Source organism: Giraffa tippelskirchi, chromosome X, assembly GCF_054371585.1.
Source record: "Giraffa tippelskirchi isolate mGirTip1 chromosome X, T2T-mGirTip1v1.2.pri, whole genome shotgun sequence".
NCBI classification, from domain to species: domain Eukaryota; kingdom Metazoa; phylum Chordata; class Mammalia; order Artiodactyla; family Giraffidae; genus Giraffa; species Giraffa tippelskirchi.
Window position 1 is genome coordinate 73458229 of NC_137289.1, and position 17543 is coordinate 73475771.

The following is a 17543-nucleotide window of genomic DNA, read 5'->3' on the forward strand; positions in this document are numbered from 1 at the left end:
CTGCAGGAGAGAGATCGCGAAACTAGGCCTTTCTCGGCTCGGGAAGTGAGTGCCTGTTTGCAGGCCGCTTTTATTGGCGTCTGCAGAGCCCCACACTTGCTGTGCGAGGGAGGCCTAAAAACCCAATCTCTGGGGCTGCCTTTCCTCCCTCCAAGGAAGAGAGCCTGCCCGGCCGCCTTCTGGCTGAAAGTCACATCGGGCTGGCAAGTGCTAGTTGGGAAGTCAGTTTTCAGGGGCAATGGCCGCTGGGTGCACGTGTAAGTGTAGGGTTCCCACACTGTCCAGAACATCAAGGCTCCCTCCACACAGCTCTACCGTCACGTTAGCTCTGCAGCTGAGAGCTCGCGAAACTAGGCCTTTCTCGCCTCGGGAAGTGAGTGCCTGTTTGCAGCCCTCTTGTACTGGCGTCTGTAGAGCCCCACACTTGCTGTGCGGGGAAGGCCTAACAACCCAATCTCTGGGCCTGCCTTTCCTCCCTCAAAGGTGGAGAGCCGGGTCGGCCGCCTTCAAGTTGAAAGTAACATTGGGCTGGGAAGTGCTACCTGGGAAATCAGTTTTCAGGGGCCATAGCCGCTGGGGGCACGTGTATGTGTACAGCCCCGATACTGCCCGGGAACATCAAGGTTCCCTCCACACAGCTCTTCCGTCACTTTAGCTGTGCAGGAGAGAGCTCGCGAAACTAGGCCTTTCTCGGCTCGGGAAGTGAGTGCCTGTTTGCAGGCCTCTTGTACTGGCGTCTGCACAGCCCCACACTTGCTGTGCGAGGGAGGCCTAAAAACCCAATCTCTGGGGCTGCCTTTCCTCCCTCCAAGGAAGACAGCCTGCTCGGCCGCCTTCAAGCTGAAAGTCACATTGGGCTGGGAAGTGCTACATGGGAAATCAGTTTTCAGGGGCCATAGCCGCTGGGTGCTCGTGTATGTGTACAGCCCCGATACTGCCCGGGAACATCAAGGCTCCCTCCACACAGCTCTACCGTCACGTTAGCTCTGCAGGAGAGAGCTCGCGAAACTAGGCCTTTCTTGACTCGGGAAGTGAGGCCCTGGTTGCAGGCCTCTTGTACTAACGTCTGGAGAGCCCCACACTTGTTGTGCGAGGGAGGCCTGAAATCCCACTCTCTGGGGCTGCCTTTCCTCCCTCCAAGGAAGAGAGCCGGCTCGGCCGCCTTCAAGCTTAATGTAACGTTGGGCTGGGAAGTGCTACCTGGCAAATCAGTTTTCAGGGGCCATAGCCGCTGGGTGCACGTGTATGTGTACAGCCCCGATACTGCCCGGGAACATCAAGGTTCCCTCTACACAGCTCTTCCGTAACTTTAGCAGCGCAGGAGAGAGCTCGCGAAACTAGGCCTTTCTTGGCTCGGGAAGTGAGGACCTGCTCGCAGACCAATGGACCGGGCGTTTCCAGAGCTCCACGTTGCCTGCGCGCGGGAGGCCTGAAAACTCACTCTCTGGGGCTGCCTTTCCTCCCTCCAAGGAAGAGAGACGGCTCGGCCGCCTTCAAGCTGAAAGTAACATTGGGCTGGGAAGTGCTACCTGGGAAATCAGTTTTCAGGGGCCATAGCCGCTGGGTGCACGTGTATGTGTACAGCCCCGATACTGCCCGGGAACATCAAGGTTCCCTCCACACAGCTCTTCCGTCACTTTAGCTGTGCAGGAGAGAGCTCGCGAAACTAGGCCTTTCTCGGCTCGGGAAGTGAGTGCCTGTTTGCAGGCCTCTTGTACTGGCGTCTGCACAGCCCCACACTTGCTGTGCGAGGGAGGCCTAAAAACCCAATCTCTGGGGCTGCCTTTCCTCCCTCCAAGGAAGACAGCCTGCTCGGCCGCCTTCAAGCTGAAAGTCACATTGGGCTGGGAAGTGCTACATGGGAAATCAGTTTTCAGGGGCCATAGCCGCTGGGTGCTCGTGTATGTGTACAGCCCCGATACTTCCCGGGAACATCAAGGCTCCCTCCACACAGCTCTACCGTCACGTTAGCTCTGCAGGAGAGAGCTCGCGAAACTAGGCCTTTCTTGACTCGGGAAGTGAGGCCCTGGTTGCAGGCCTCTTGTACTGGCGTCTGCAGAGCCCCACACTTGCTGTGCGAGGGAGGCCTGAAATCCCACTCTCTGGGGCTGCCTTTCCTCCCTCCAAGGAAGAGAGCCGGCTCGGCCGCCTTCAAGCTGAATGTAACGTTGGGCTGGGAAGTGCTACCTGGCAAATCAGTTTTCAGGGGCCATAGCCGCTGGGTGCACGTGTATGTGTACAGCCCCGATACTGCCCGGGAACATCAAGGTTCCCTCTACACAGCTCTTCCGTAACTTTAGCAGCGCAGGAGAGAGCTCGCGAAACTAGGCCTTTCTTGGCTCGGGAAGTGAGGACCTGCTCGCAGACCAATGGACCGGGCGTTTCCAGAACTCCACGTTGCCTGCGCGCGGGAGGCCTGAAAACTCACTCTCTGGGGCTGCCTTTCCTCCCTCCAAGGAAGAGAGACGGCTCGGCCGCCTTCAAGCTGAAAGTAACATTGGGCTGGGAAGTGCTACCTGGGAAATCAGTTTTCAGGGGCCATAGCCGCTGGGTGCACGTGTATGTGTACAGCCCCGATACTGCCCGGGAACATCAAGGTTCCCTCTACACAGCTCTTCCGTCACTTTAGCTGTGCAGGAGAGAGGTCGCGAAACTAGGCCTTTCTTGGCTCGGGAAGTGAGGACCTGCTCGCAGACCAATGGACCGGGCGTTTCCAGAGCTCCACGTTGCCTGCGCGCGGGAGGCCTGAAAACTCACTCTCTGGGGCTGCCTTTCCTCCCTCCAAGGAAGAGAGCCTGCCCGGCCGCCTTCTGGCTGAAAGTCAAATCTGGCTGGGAAGTGGTAGTTGGGAAGTCAGTTTTCAGGGGCAATGTCCGCTAGGTGTACGTGCATGCCTAGGGTTCCCACACTGCCCAGAACACCAAGGTTCCCTCCACACAGCTCTTCCGTCACGTTAGCTCTGCAGGAGAGAGCTCGCGAAACTAGGCCTTTCTCGGCTCGGGAAGTGAGTGCCTGTTTGCAGGCCTCTTGTACTGGCGTCTGCAGAGCCCCACACTTGCTGTGCGAGGGAGGCCTAAAAACCCAATCTCTGGGGCTGCCTTTCCTCCCTCCAAGGAAGACAGCCTGCTCGGCCGCCTGCAAGCTGAAAGTCACATTGGGCTGGGAAATGCTACCTGGGAAGTCAGTTTTCAGGGGCCATGGCCGCTGGCTGCACGTTTACAGCTAGGCCTCCCACACTGCCCGGGAACATCAAGGCTCCCTCCAAACAGCTCTTCCGTCACGTTTGCCCTGCAGGAAAGAGATCGCGAAACTAGGCCTTTCTCGGCTCGGGAAGTGAGTGCCTGTTTGCAGGCCGCTTTTATTGGCGTCTGCAGAGCCCCACACTTGCTGTGCGAGGGAGGCCTAAAAACCCAATCTCTGGGGCTGCCTTTCCTCCCTCCAAGGAAGAGAGCCTGCCCGGCCGCCTTCTGGCTGAAAGTCACATCGGGCTGGCAAGTGCTAGTTGGGAAGTCAGTTTTCAGGGGCAATGGCCGCTGGGTGCACGTGTAAGTGTAGGGTTCCCACACTGTCCAGAACATCAAGGCTCCCTCCACACAGCTCTACCGTCACGTTAGCTCTGCAGCTGAGAGCTCGCGAAACTAGGCCTTTCTCGCCTCGGGAAGTGAGTGCCTGTTTGCAGCCCTCTTGTACTGGCGTCTGTAGAGCCCCACACTTGCTGTGCGGGGAAGGCCTAAAAACCCAATCTCTGGGCCTGCCTTTCCTCCCTCAAAGGTGGAGAGCCGGCTCGGCCGCCTTCAAGTTGAAAGTAACATTGGGCTGGGAAGTGCTACCTGGGAAATCAGTTTTCAGGGGCCATAGCCGCTGGGGGCACGTGTATGTGTACAGCCCCGATACTGCCCGGGAACATCAAGGTTCCCTCTACACAGCTCTTCCGTAACTTTAGCAGCGCAGGAGAGAGCTCGCGAAACTAGGCCTTTCTTGGCTCGGGAAGTGAGGACCTGCTCGCAGACCAATGGACCGGGCGTTTCCAGAGCTCCACGTTGCCTGCGCGCGGGAGGCCTGAAAACTCACTCTCTGGGGCTGCCTTTCCTCCCTCCAAGGAAGAGAGACGGCTCGGCCGCCTTCAATGTGAAAGTAACATTGGGCTGGGAAGTGCTACCTGGGAAATCAGTTTTCAGGGGCCATAGCCGCTGGGTGCACGTGTATGTGTACAGCCCCGATACTGCCCGGGAACATCAAGGTTCCCTCCACACAGCTCTTCCGTCACTTTAGCTGTGCAGGAGAGAGCTCGCGAAACTAGGCCTTTCTCGGCTCGGGAAGTGAGTGCCTGTTTGCAGGCCTCTTGTACTGGCGTCTGCACAGCCCCACACTTGCTGTGCGAGGGAGGCCTAAAAACCCAATCTCTGGGGCTGCCTTTCCTCCCTCCAAGGAAGACAGCCTGCTCGGCCGCCTTCAAGCTGAAAGTCACATTGGGCTGGGAAGTGCTACATGGGAAATCAGTTTTCAGGGGCCATAGCCGCTGGGTGCTCGTGTATGTGTACAGCCCCGATACTGCCCGGGAACATCAAGGCTCCCTCCACACAGCTCTACCGTCACGTTAGCTCTGCAGGAGAGAGCTCGCGAAACTAGGCCTTTCTTGACTCGGGAAGTGAGGCCCTGGTTGCAGGCCTCTTGTACTGGCGTCTGCAGAGCCCCACACTTGCTGTGCGAGGGAGGCCTGAAATCCCACTCTCTGGGGCAGCCTTTCCTCCCTCCAAGGAAGAGAGCCGGCTCGGCCGCCTTCAAGCTGAATGTAACGTTTGGCTGGGAAGTGCTACCTGGCAAATCAGTTTTCAGGGGCCATAGCCGCTGGGTGCACGTGTATGTGTACAGCCCCGATACTGCCCGGGAACATCAAGGTTCCCTCTACACAGCTCTTCCGTAACTTTAGCAGCGCAGGAGAGAGCTCGCGAAACTAGGCCTTTCTTGGCTCGGGAAGTGAGGACCTGCTCGCAGACCAATGGACCGGGCGTTTCCAGAACTCCACGTTGCCTGCGCGCGGGAGGCCTGAAAACTCACTCTCTGGGGCTGCCTTTCCTCCCTCCAAGGAAGAGAGACGGCTCGGCCGCCTTCAAGCTGAAAGTAACATTGGGCTGTGAAGTGCTACCTGGGAAATCAGTTTTCAGGGGCCATAGCCGCTGGGTGCACGTGTATGTGTACAGCCCCGATACTGCCCGGGAACATCAAGGTTCCCTCTACACAGCTCTTCCGTCACTTTAGCTGTGCAGGAGAGAGGTCGCGAAACTAGGCCTTTCTTGGCTCGGGAAGTGAGGACCTGCTCGCAGACCAATGGACCGGGCGTTTCCAGAGCTCCACGTTGCCTGCACGCGGGAGGCCTGAAAACTCACTCTCTGGGGCTGCCTTTCCTCCCTCCAAGGAAGAGAGACGGCTCGGCCGCCTTCAAGCTGAAAGTAACATTGGGCTGGGAAGTGCTACCTGGGAAATCAGTTTTCAGGGGCCATAGCCGCTGGGTGCACGTGTATGTGTACAGCCCCGATACTGCCCGGGAACATCAAGGTTCCCTCTACACAGCTCTTCCGTCACTTTAGCTGTGCAGGAGAGAGCTCGCGAAACTAGGCCTTTCTTGGCTCGGGAAGTGAGGACCTGCTCGCAGACCAATGGACCGGGCGTTTCCAGAGCTCCACGTTGCCTGCGCGCGGGAGGCCTGAAAACTCACTCTCTGGGGCTGCCTTTCCTCCCTCCAAGGAAGAGAGCCTGCCCGGCCGCCTTCTGGCTGAAAGTCAAATCTGGCTGGGAAGTGGTAGTTGGGAAGTCAGTTTTCAGGGGCAATGTCCGCTAGGTGTACGTGCATGCCTAGGGTTCCCACACTGCCCAGAACACCAAGGTTCCCTCCACACAGCTCTTCCGTCACGTTAGCTCTGCAGGAGAGAGCTCGCGAAACTAGGCCTTTCTCGGCTCGGGAAGTGAGTGCCTGTTTGCAGGCCTCTTGTACTGGCGTCTGCAGAGCCCCACACTTGCTGTGCGAGGGAGGCCTAAAAACCCAATCTCTGGGGCTGCCTTTCCTCCCTCCAAGGAAGACAGCCTGCTCGGCCGCCTGCAAGCTGAAAGTCACATTGGGCTGGGAAATGCTACCTGGGAAGTCAGTTTTCAGGGGCCATGGCCGCTGGCTGCACGTTTACAGCTAGGCCTCCCACACTGCCCGGGAACATCAAGGCTCCCTCCAAACAGCTCTTCCGTCACGTTTGCCCTGCAGGAGAGAGATCGCGAAACTAGGCCTTTCTCGGCTCGGGAAGTGAGTGCCTGTTTGCAGGCCGCTTTTATTGGCGTCTGCAGAGCCCCACACTTGCTGTGCGAGGGAGGCCTAAAAACCCAATCTCTGGGGCTGCCTTTCCTCCCTCCAAGGAAGAGAGCCTGCCCGGCCGCCTTCTTGCTGAAAGTCACATCGGGCTGGCAAGTAATAGTTGGGAAGTCAGTTTTCAGGGGCAATGGCCGCTGGGTGCACGTGTAAGTGTAGGGTTCCCACACTGTCCAGAACATCAAGGCTCCCTCCACACAGCTCTACCGTCACGTTAGCTCTGCAGCTGAGAGCTCGCGAAACTAGGCCTTTCTCGCCTCGGGAAGTGAGTGCCTGTTTGCAGCCCTCTTGTACTGGCGTCTGTAGAGCCCCACACTTGCTGTGCGGGGAAGGCCTAACAACCCAATCTCTGGGCCTGCCTTTCCTCCCTCAAAGGTGGAGAGCCGGCTCGGCCGCCTTCAAGTTGAAAGTAACATTGGGCTGGGAAGTGCTACCTGGGAAATCAGTTTTCAGGGGCCATAGCCGTTGGGGGCACGTGTATGTGTACAGCCCCGATACTGCCCGGGAACATCAAGGTTCCCTCCACACAGCTCTTCCGTCACTTTAGCTGTGCAGGAGAGAGCTCGCGAAACTAGGCCTTTCTCGGCTCGGGAAGTGAGTGCCTGTTTGCAGGCCTCTTGTACTGGCGTCTGCACAGCCCCACACTTGCTGTGCGAGGGAGGCCTAAAAACCCAATCTCTGGGGCTGCCTTTCCTCCCTCCAAGGAAGACAGCCTGCTCGGCCGCCTTCAAGCTGAAAGTCACATTGGGCTGGGAAGTGCTACATGGGAAATCAGTTTTCAGGGGCCATAGCCGCTGGGTGCTCGTGTATGTGTACAGCCCCGATACTGCCCGGGAACATCAAGGCTCCCTCCACACAGCTCTACCGTCACGTTAGCTCTGCAGGAGAGAGCTCGCGAAACTAGGCCTTTCTTGACTCGGGAAGTGAGGCCCTGGTTGCAGGCCTCTTGTACTGGCGTCTGCAGAGCCCCACACTTGCTGTGCGAGGGAGGCCTGAAATCCCACTCTCTGGGGCTGCCTTTCCTCCCTCCAAGGAAGAGAGCCGGCTCGGCCGCCTTCAAGCTGAATGTAACGTTGGGCTGGGAAGTGCTACCTGGCAAATCAGTTTTCAGGGGCCATAGCCGCTGGGTGCACGTGTATGTGTACAGCCCCGATACTGCCCGGGAACATCAAGGTTCCCTCTACACAGCTCTTCCGTAACTTTAGCAGCGCAGGAGAGAGCTCGCGAAACTAGGCCTTTCTTGGCTCGGGAAGTGAGGACCTGCTCGCAGACCAATGGACCGGGCGTTTCCAGAACTCCACGTTGCCTGCGCGCGGGAGGCCTGAAAACTCAGTCTCTGGGGCTGCCTTTCCTCCCTCCAAGGAAGAGAGACGGCTCGGCCGCCTTCAAGCTGAAAGTAACATTGGGCTGGGAAGTGCTACCTGGGAAATCAGTTTTCAGGGGCCATAGCCGCTGGGTGCACGTGTATGTGTAGAGCCCCGATACTGCCCGGGAACATCAAGGTTCCCTCTACACAGCTCTTCCGTCACTTTAGCTGTGCAGGAGAGAGCTCGCGAAACTATGCCTTTCTTGGCTCGGGAAGTGAGGACCTGCTCGCAGACCAATGGACCGGGCGTTTCCAGAGCTCCACGTTGCCTGCGCGCGGGAGGCCTGAAAACTCACTCTCTGGGGCTGCCTTTCCTCCCTCCAAGGAAGAGAGCCTGCCCGGCCGCCTTCTGGCTGAAAGTCAAATCTGGCTGGGAAGTGGTAGTTGGGAAGTCAGTTTTCAGGGGCAATGTCCGCTAGGTGTACGTGCATGCCTAGGGTTCCCACACTGCCCAGAACACCAAGGTTCCCTCCACACAGCTCTTCCGTCACGTTAGCTCTGCAGGAGAGAGCTCGCGAAACTAGGCCTTTCTCGGCTCGGGAAGTGAGTGCCTGTTTGCAGGCCTCTTGTACTGGCGTCTGCAGAGCCCCACACTTGCTGTGCGAGGGAGGCCTAAAAACCCAATCTCTGGGGCTGCCTTTCCTCCCTCCAAGGAAGACAGCCTGCTCGGCCGCCTGCAAGCTGAAAGTCACATTGGGCTGGGAAATGCTACCTGGGAAGTCAGTTTTCAGGGGCCATGGCCGCTGGCTGCACGTTTACAGCTAGGCCTCCCACACTGCCCGGGAACATCAAGGCTCCCTCCAAACAGCTCTTCCGTCACGTTTGCCCTGCAGGAGAGAGATCGCGAAACTAGGCCTTTCTCGGCTCGGGAAGTGAGTGCCTGTTTGCAGGCCGCTTTTATTGGCGTCTGCAGAGCCCCACACTTGCTGTGCGAGGGAGGCCTAAAAACCCAATCTCTGGGGCTGCCTTTCCTCCCTCCAAGGAAGAGAGCCTGCCCGGCCGCCTTCTGGCTGAAAGTCACATCGGGCTGGCAAGTGCTAGTTGGGAAGTCAGTTTTCAGGGGCAATGGCCGCTGGGTGCACGTGTAAGTGTAGGGTTCCCACACTGTCCAGAACATCAAGGCTCCCTCCACACAGCTCTACCGTCACGTTAGCTCTGCAGCTGAGAGCTCGCGAAACTAGGCCTTTCTCGCCTCGGGAAGTGAGTGCCTGTTTGCAGCCCTCTTGTACTGGCGTCTGTAGAGCCCCACACTTGCTGTGCGGGGAAGGCCTAAAAACCCAATCTCTGGGCCTGCCTTTCCTCCCTCAAAGGAGGAGAGCCGGCTCGGCCGCCTTCAAGTTGAAAGTAACATTGGGCTGGGAAGTGCTACCTGGGAAATCAGTTTTCAGGGGCCATAGCCGCTGGGGGCACGTGTATGTGTACAGCCCCGATACTGCCCGGGAACATCAAGGTTCCCTCCACACAGCTCTTCCGTCACTTTAGCTGTGCAGGAGAGAGCTCGCGAAACTAGGCCTTTCTCGGCTCGGGAAGTGAGTGCCTGTTTGCAGGCCTCTTGTACTGGCGTCTGCACAGCCCCACACTTGCTGTGCGAGGGAGGCCTAAAAACCCAATCTCTGGGGCTGCCTTTCCTCCCTCCAAGGAAGACAGCCTGCTCGGCCGCTTTCAAGCTGAAAGTCACATTGGGCTGGGAAGTGCTACATGGGAAATCAGTTTTCAGGGGCCATAGCCGCTGGGTGCTCGTGTATGTGTACAGCCCCGATACTGCCTGGGAACATCAAGGCTCCCTCCACACAGCTCTACCGTCACGTTAGCTCTGCCGGAGAGAGCTCGCGAAACTAGGCCTTACTTGACTCGGGAAGTGAGGCCCTGGTTGCAGGCCTCTTGTACTAACGTCTGGAGAGCCCCACACTTGCTGTGCGAGGGAGGCCTGAAATCCCACTCTCTGGGGCTGCCTTTCCTCCCTCCAAGGAAGAGAGTCGGCTCGGCCGCCTTCAAGCTGAAAGTCACATTGGGCTGGGAAGTGCTACCTGGCAAATCAGTTTTCAGGGGCCATAACCGCTGGGTGCACGTGTATGTCTACCGCCCCGATACTGCCCGGGAACATCAAGGTTCCCTCTACACAGCTCTTCCGTCACTTTAGCTGTGCAGGAGAGAGCTCGCGAAACTAGGCCTTTCTTGGTTCGGGAAGTGAGGACGTGCTCGCAGACCAATGGACCGGGCGTTTCCAGAGCTCATCGTTGCCTTCGCGCGGGAGGGCTGAAAACTCACTCTCTGGGGCTGCCTTTCCTCCCTCCAAGGAAGAGAGCCTGCCCGGCCGCCTTCAGGCTGAAAGTCAAATCTGGCTGGGAAGTGGTAATTGGGAAGTCAGTTTTCAGGGGCAATGTCCGCTAGGTGTACGTGCATGCCTAGGGTTCCCACACTGCCCAGAACACCAAGGTTCCCTCCACACAGCTCTTCCGTCACGTTAGCTCTGCAGGAGAGAGCTCGCGAAACTAGGCCTTTCTCGGCTCGGGAAGTGAGTGCCTGTTTGCAGGCCTCTTGTATTGGCGTCTGCAGAGCCCCACACTTGCTGTGCGAGGGAGGCCTAAAAACCCAATCTCTGGGGCTGCCTTTCCTCCCTCCAAGGAAGAGAGCCTGCCCGGCCGCCTTCTGGCTGAAAGTCACATTGGGCTGGCAAGTGCTAGGTGGGAAGTCAGTTTTCAGGGGCAATGGCCGCTGGGTGCACGTGTAAGTGTAGGGTTCCCACACTGTCCAGAACATCAAGGTTCCCTCCACACAGCTCTACCGTCACGTTAGCTCTGCAGCTGAGAGCTCGCGAAACTAGGCCTTTCTCGCCTCGGGAAGTGAGTGCCTGTTTGCAGCCCTCTTGTACTGGCGTCTGTAGAGCCCCACACTTGCTGTGCGGGGAAGGCCTAAAAACCCAATCTCTGGGCCTGCCTTTCCTCCCTCAAAGGAGGAGAGCCGGCTCGGCCGCCTTCAAGGTGAAAGTAACATTGGGCTGGGAAGTGCTACCTGGGAAATCAGTTTTCAGGGGCCATAGCCGCTGGGGGAACGTGTATGTGTACAGCCCCGATACTGCCCGGGAACATCAAGGTTCCCTCCACACAGCTCTTCCGTCACTTTAGCTGTGCAGGAGAGAGCTCGCGAAACTAGGCCTTTCTCGGCTCGGGAAGTGAGTGCCTGTTTGCAGGCCTCTTGTACTGGCGTCTGCACAGCCCCACACTTGCTGTGCGAGGGAGGCCTAAAAACCCAATCTCTGGGGCTGCCTTTCCTCCCTCCAAGGAAGACAGCCTGCTCGGCCGCCTTCAAGCTGAAAGTCACATTGGGCTGGGAAGTGCTACATGGGAAATCAGTTTTCAGGGGCCATAGCCTCTGGGTGCTCGTGTATGTGTACAGCCCCGATACTGCCCGGGAACATCAAGGTTCCCTCTGCACAGCTCTTCCGTAACTTTAGCAGCGCAGGAGAGAGCTCGCGAAACTAGGCCTTTCTTGGCTCGGGAAGTGAGGACCTGCTCGCAGACCAATGGACCGGGCGTTTCCAGAGCTCCACGTTGCCTGCACGCGGGAGGCCTGAAAACTCACTCTCTGGGGCTGCCTTTCCTCCCTCCAAGGAAGAGAGACGGCTCGGCCGCCTTCAAGCTGAAAGTAACATTGGGCTGGGAAGTGCTACCTGGGAAATCAGTTTTCAGGGGCCATAGCCGCTGGGTGCACGTGTATGTGTACAGCCCCGATACTGCCCGGGAACATCAAGGTTCCCTCTACACAGCTCTTCCGTCACTTTAGCTGTGCAGGAGAGAGCTCGCGAAACTAGGCCTTTCTTGGCTCGGGAAGTGAGGACCTGCTCGCAGACCAATGGACCGGGCGTTTCCAGAGCTCCACGTTGCCTGCGCGCGGGAGGCCTGAAAACTCACTCTCTGGGGCTGCCTTTCCTCCCTCCAAGGAAGAGAGCCTGCCCGGCCGCCTTCTGGCTGAAAGTCAAATCTGGCTGGGAAGTGGTAGTTGGGAAGTCAGTTTTCAGGGGCAATGTCCGCTAGGTGTACGTGCATGCCTAGGGTTCCCACACTGCCCAGAACACCAAGGTTCCCTCCACACAGCTCTTCCGTCACGTTAGCTCTGCAGGAGAGAGCTCGCGAAACTAGGCCTTTCTCGGCTCGGGAAGTGAGTGCCTGTTTGCAGGCCTCTTGTACTGGCGTCTGCAGAGCCCCACACTTGCTGTGCGAGGGAGGCCTAAAAACCCAATCTCTGGGGCTGCCTTTCCTCCCTCCAAGGAAGACAGCCTGCTCGGCCGCCTGCAAGCTGAAAGTCACATTGGGCTGGGAAATGCTACCTGGGAAGTCAGTTTTCAGGGGCCATGGCCGCTGGCTGCACGTTTACAGCTAGGCCTCCCACACTGCCCGGGAACATCAAGGCTCCCTCCAAACAGCTCTTCCGTCACGTTTGCCCTGCAGGAGAGAGATCGCGAAACTAGGCCTTTCTCGCCTCGGGAAGTGAGTGCCTGTTTGCAGGCCTCTTGTACTGGCGTCTGCACAGCCCCACACTTGCTGTGCGAGGGAGGCCTAAAAACCCAATCTCTGGGGCTGCCTTTCCTCCCTCCAAGGAAGACAGCCTGCTCGGCCGCCTTCAAGCTGAAAGTCACATTGGGCTGGGAAGTGCTACATGGGAAATCAGTTTTCAGGGGCCATAGCCGCTGGGTGCTCGTGTATGTGTACAGCCCCGATACTGCCCGGGAACATCAAGGCTCCCTCCACACAGCTCTACCGTCACGTTAGCTCTGCAGGAGAGAGCTCGCGAAACTAGGCCTTTCTTGACTCGGGAAGTGAGGCCCTGGTTGCAGGCCTCTTGTACTAACGTCTGGAGAGCCCCACACTTGCTGTGCGAGGGAGGCCTGAAATCCCACTCTCTGGGGCTGCCTTTCCTCCCTCCAAGGAAGAGAGCCGGCTCGGCCGCCTTCAAGCTGAATGTAACGTTGGGCTGGGAAGTGCTACCTGGCAAATCAGTTTTCAGGGGCCATAGCCGCTGGGTGCACGTGTATGTGTACAGCCCCGATACTGCCCGGGAACATCAAGGTTCCCTCTACACAGCTCTTCCGTAACTTTAGCAGCGCAGGAGAGAGCTCGCGAAACTAGGCCTTTCTTGGCTCGGGAAGTGAGGACCTGCTCGCAGACCAATGGACCGGGCGTTTCCAGAACTCCACGTTGCCTGCGCGCGGGAGGCCTGAAAACTCACTCTCTGGGGCTGCCTTTCCTCCCTCCAAGGAAGAGAGACGGCTCGGCCGCCTTCAAGCTGAAAGTAACATTGGGCTGGGAAGTGCTACCTGGGAAATCAGTTTTCAGGGGCCATAGCCGCTGGGTGCACGTGTATGTGTACAGCCCCGATACTGCCCGGGAACATCAAGGTTCCCTCTACACAGCTCTTCCGTCACTTTAGCTGTGCAGGAGAGAGGTCGCGAAACTAGGCCTTTCTTGGCTCGGGAAGTGAGGACCTGCTCGCAGACCAATGGACCGGGCGTTTCCAGAGCTCCACGTTGCCTGCGCGCGGGAGGCCTGAAAACTCACTCTCTGGGGCTGCCTTTCCTCCCTCCAAGGAAGAGAGCCTGCCCGGCCGCCTTCTGGCTGAAAGTCAAATCTGGCTGGGAAGTGGTAGTTGGGAAGTCAGTTTTCAGGGGCAATGTCCGCTAGGTGTACGTGCATGCCTAGGGTTCCCACACTGCCCAGAACACCAAGGTTCCCTCCACACAGCTCTTCCGTCACGTTAGCTCTGCAGGAGAGAGCTCGCGAAACTAGGCCTTTCTCGGCTCGGGAAGTGAGTGCCTGTTTGCAGGCCTCTTGTACTGGCGTCTGCAGAGCCCCACACTTGCTGTGCGAGGGAGGCCTAAAAACCCAATCTCTGGGGCTGCCTTTCCTCCCTCCAAGGAAGACAGCCTGCTCGGCCGCCTGCAAGCTGAAAGTCACATTGGGCTGGGAAATGCTACCTGGGAAGTCAGTTTTCAGGGGCCATGGCCGCTGGCTGCACGTTTACAGCTAGGCCTCCCACACTGCCCGGGAACATCAAGGCTCCCTCCAAACAGCTCTTCCGTCACGTTTGCCCTGCAGGAGAGAGATCGCGAAACTAGGCCTTTCTCGGCTCGGGAAGTGAGTGCCTGTTTGCAGGCCGCTTTTATTGGCGTCTGCAGAGCCCCACACTTGCTGTGCGAGGGAGGCCTAAAAACCCAATCTCTGGGGCTGCCTTTCCTCCCTCCAAGGAAGAGAGCCTGCCCGGCCGCCTTCTGGCTGAAAGTCACATCGGGCTGGCAAGTGCTAGTTGGGAAGTCAGTTTTCAGGGGCAATGGCCGCTGGGTGCACGTGTAAGTGTAGGGTTCCCACACTGTCCAGAACATCAAGGCTCCCTCCACACAGCTCTACCGTCACGTTAGCTCTGCAGCTGAGAGCTCGCGAAACTAGGCCTTTCTCGCCTCGGGAAGTGAGTGCCTGTTTGCAGCCCTCTTGTACTGGCGTCTGTAGAGCCCCACACTTGCTGTGCGGGGAAGGCCTAACAACCCAATCTCTGGGCCTGCCTTTCCTCCCTCAAAGGTGGAGAGCCGGGTCGGCCGCCTTCAAGTTGAAAGTAACATTGGGCTGGGAAGTGCTACCTGGGAAATCAGTTTTCAGGGGCCATAGCCGCTGGGGGCACGTGTATGTGTACAGCCCCGATACTGCCCGGGAACATCAAGGTTCCCTCCACACAGCTCTTCCGTCACTTTAGCTGTGCAGGAGAGAGCTCGCGAAACTAGGCCTTTCTCGGCTCGGGAAGTGAGTGCCTGTTTGCAGGCCTCTTGTACTGGCGTCTGCACAGCCCCACACTTGCTGTGCGAGGGAGGCCTAAAAACCCAATCTCTGGGGCTGCCTTTCCTCCCTCCAAGGAAGACAGCCTGCTCGGCCGCCTTCAAGCTGAAAGTCACATTGGGCTGGGAAGTGCTACATGGGAAATCAGTTTTCAGGGGCCATAGCCGCTGGGTGCTCGTGTATGTGTACAGCCCCGATACTGCCCGGGAACATCAAGGCTCCCTCCACACAGCTCTACCGTCACGTTAGCTCTGCAGGAGAGAGCTCGCGAAACTAGGCCTTTCTTGACTCGGGAAGTGAGGCCCTGGTTGCAGGCCTCTTGTACTAACGTCTGGAGAGCCCCACACTTGTTGTGCGAGGGAGGCCTGAAATCCCACTCTCTGGGGCTGCCTTTCCTCCCTCCAAGGAAGAGAGCCGGCTCGGCCGCCTTCAAGCTTAATGTAACGTTGGGCTGGGAAGTGCTACCTGGCAAATCAGTTTTCAGGGGCCATAGCCGCTGGGTGCACGTGTATGTGTACAGCCCCGATACTGCCCGGGAACATCAAGGTTCCCTCTACACAGCTCTTCCGTAACTTTAGCAGCGCAGGAGAGAGCTCGCGAAACTAGGCCTTTCTTGGCTCGGGAAGTGAGGACCTGCTCGCAGACCAATGGACCGGGCGTTTCCAGAGCTCCACGTTGCCTGCGCGCGGGAGGCCTGAAAACTCACTCTCTGGGGCTGCCTTTCCTCCCTCCAAGGAAGAGAGACGGCTCGGCCGCCTTCAAGCTGAAAGTAACATTGGGCTGGGAAGTGCTACCTGGGAAATCAGTTTTCAGGGGCCATAGCCGCTGGGTGCACGTGTATGTGTACAGCCCCGATACTGCCCGGGAACATCAAGGTTCCCTCCACACAGCTCTTCCGTCACTTTAGCTGTGCAGGAGAGAGCTCGCGAAACTAGGCCTTTCTCGGCTCGGGAAGTGAGTGCCTGTTTGCAGGCCTCTTGTACTGGCGTCTGCACAGCCCCACACTTGCTGTGCGAGGGAGGCCTAAAAACCCAATCTCTGGGGCTGCCTTTCCTCCCTCCAAGGAAGACAGCCTGCTCGGCCGCCTTCAAGCTGAAAGTCACATTGGGCTGGGAAGTGCTACATGGGAAATCAGTTTTCAGGGGCCATAGCCGCTGGGTGCTCGTGTATGTCTACAGCCCCGATACTGCCCGGGAACATCAAGGCTCCCTCCACACAGCTCTACCGTCACGTTAGCTCTGCAGGAGAGAGCTCGCGAAACTAGGCCTTTCTTGACTCGGGAAGTGAGGCCCTGGTTGCAGGCCTCTTGTACTGGCGTCTGCAGAGCCCCACACTTGCTGTGCGAGGGAGGCCTGAAATCCCACTCTCTGGGGCTGCCTTTCCTCCCTCCAAGGAAGAGAGCCGGCTCGGCCGCCTTCAAGCTGAATGTAACGTTGGGCTGGGAAGTGCTACCTGGCAAATCAGTTTTCAGGGGCCATAGCCGCTGGGTGCACGTGTATGTGTACAGCCCCGATACTGCCCGGGAACATCAAGGTTCCCTCTACACAGCTCTTCCGTAACTTTAGCAGCGCAGGAGAGAGCTCGCGAAACTAGGCCTTTCTTGGCTCGGGAAGTGAGGACCTGCTCGCAGACCAATGGACCGGGCGTTTCCAGAACTCCACGTTGCCTGCGCGCGGGAGGCCTGAAAACTCACTCTCTGGGGCTGCCTTTCCTCCCTCCAAGGAAGAGAGACGGCTCGGCCGCCTTCAAGCTGAAAGTAACATTGGGCTGGGAAGTGCTACCTGGGAAATCAGTTTTCAGGGGCCATAGCCGCTGGGTGCACGTGTATGTGTACAGCCCCGATACTGCCCGGGAACATCAAGGTTCCCTCTACACAGCTCTTCCGTCACTTTAGCTGTGCAGGAGAGAGGTCGCGAAACTAGGCCTTTCTTGGCTCGGGAAGTGAGGACCTGCTCGCAGACCAATGGACCGGGCGTTTCCAGAGCTCCACGTTGCCTGCGCGCGGGAGGCCTGAAAACTCACTCTCTGGGGCTGCCTTTCCTCCCTCCAAGGAAGAGAGCCTGCCCGGCCGCCTTCTGGCTGAAAGTCAAATCTGGCTGGGAAGTGGTAGTTGGGAAGTCAGTTTTCAGGGGCAATGTCCGCTAGGTGTACGTGCATGCCTAGGGTTCCCACACTGCCCAGAACACCAAGGTTCCCTCCACACAGCTCTTCCGTCACGTTAGCTCTGCAGGAGAGAGCTCGCGAAACTAGGCCTTTCTCGGCTCGGGAAGTGAGTGCCTGTTTGCAGGCCTCTTGTACTGGCGTCTGCAGAGCCCCACACTTGCTGTGCGAGGGAGGCCTAAAAACCCAATCTCTGGGGCTGCCTTTCCTCCCTCCAAGGAAGACAGCCTGCTCGGCCGCCTGCAAGCTGAAAGTCACATTGGGCTGGGAAATGCTACCTGGGAAGTCAGTTTTCAGGGGCCATGGCCGCTGGCTGCACGTTTACAGCTAGGCCTCCCACACTGCCCGGGAACATCAAGGCTCCCTCCAAACAGCTCTTCCGTCACGTTTGCCCTGCAGGAAAGAGATCGCGAAACTAGGCCTTTCTCGGCTCGGGAAGTGAGTGCCTGTTTGCAGGCCGCTTTTATTGGCGTCTGCAGAGCCCCACACTTGCTGTGCGAGGGAGGCCTAAAAACCCAATCTCTGGGGCTGCCTTTCCTCCCTCCAAGGAAGAGAGCCTGCCCGGCCGCCTTCTGGCTGAAAGTCACATCGGGCTGGCAAGTGCTAGTTGGGAAGTCAGTTTTCAGGGGCAATGGCCGCTGGGTGCACGTGTAAGTGTAGGGTTCCCACACTGTCCAGAACATCAAGGCTCCCTCCACACAGCTCTACCGTCACGTTAGCTCTGCAGCTGAGAGCTCGCGAAACTAGGCCTTTCTCGCCTCGGGAAGTGAGTGCCTGTTTGCAGCCCTCTTGTACTGGCGTCTGTAGAGCCCCACACTTGCTGTGCGGGGAAGGCCTAAAA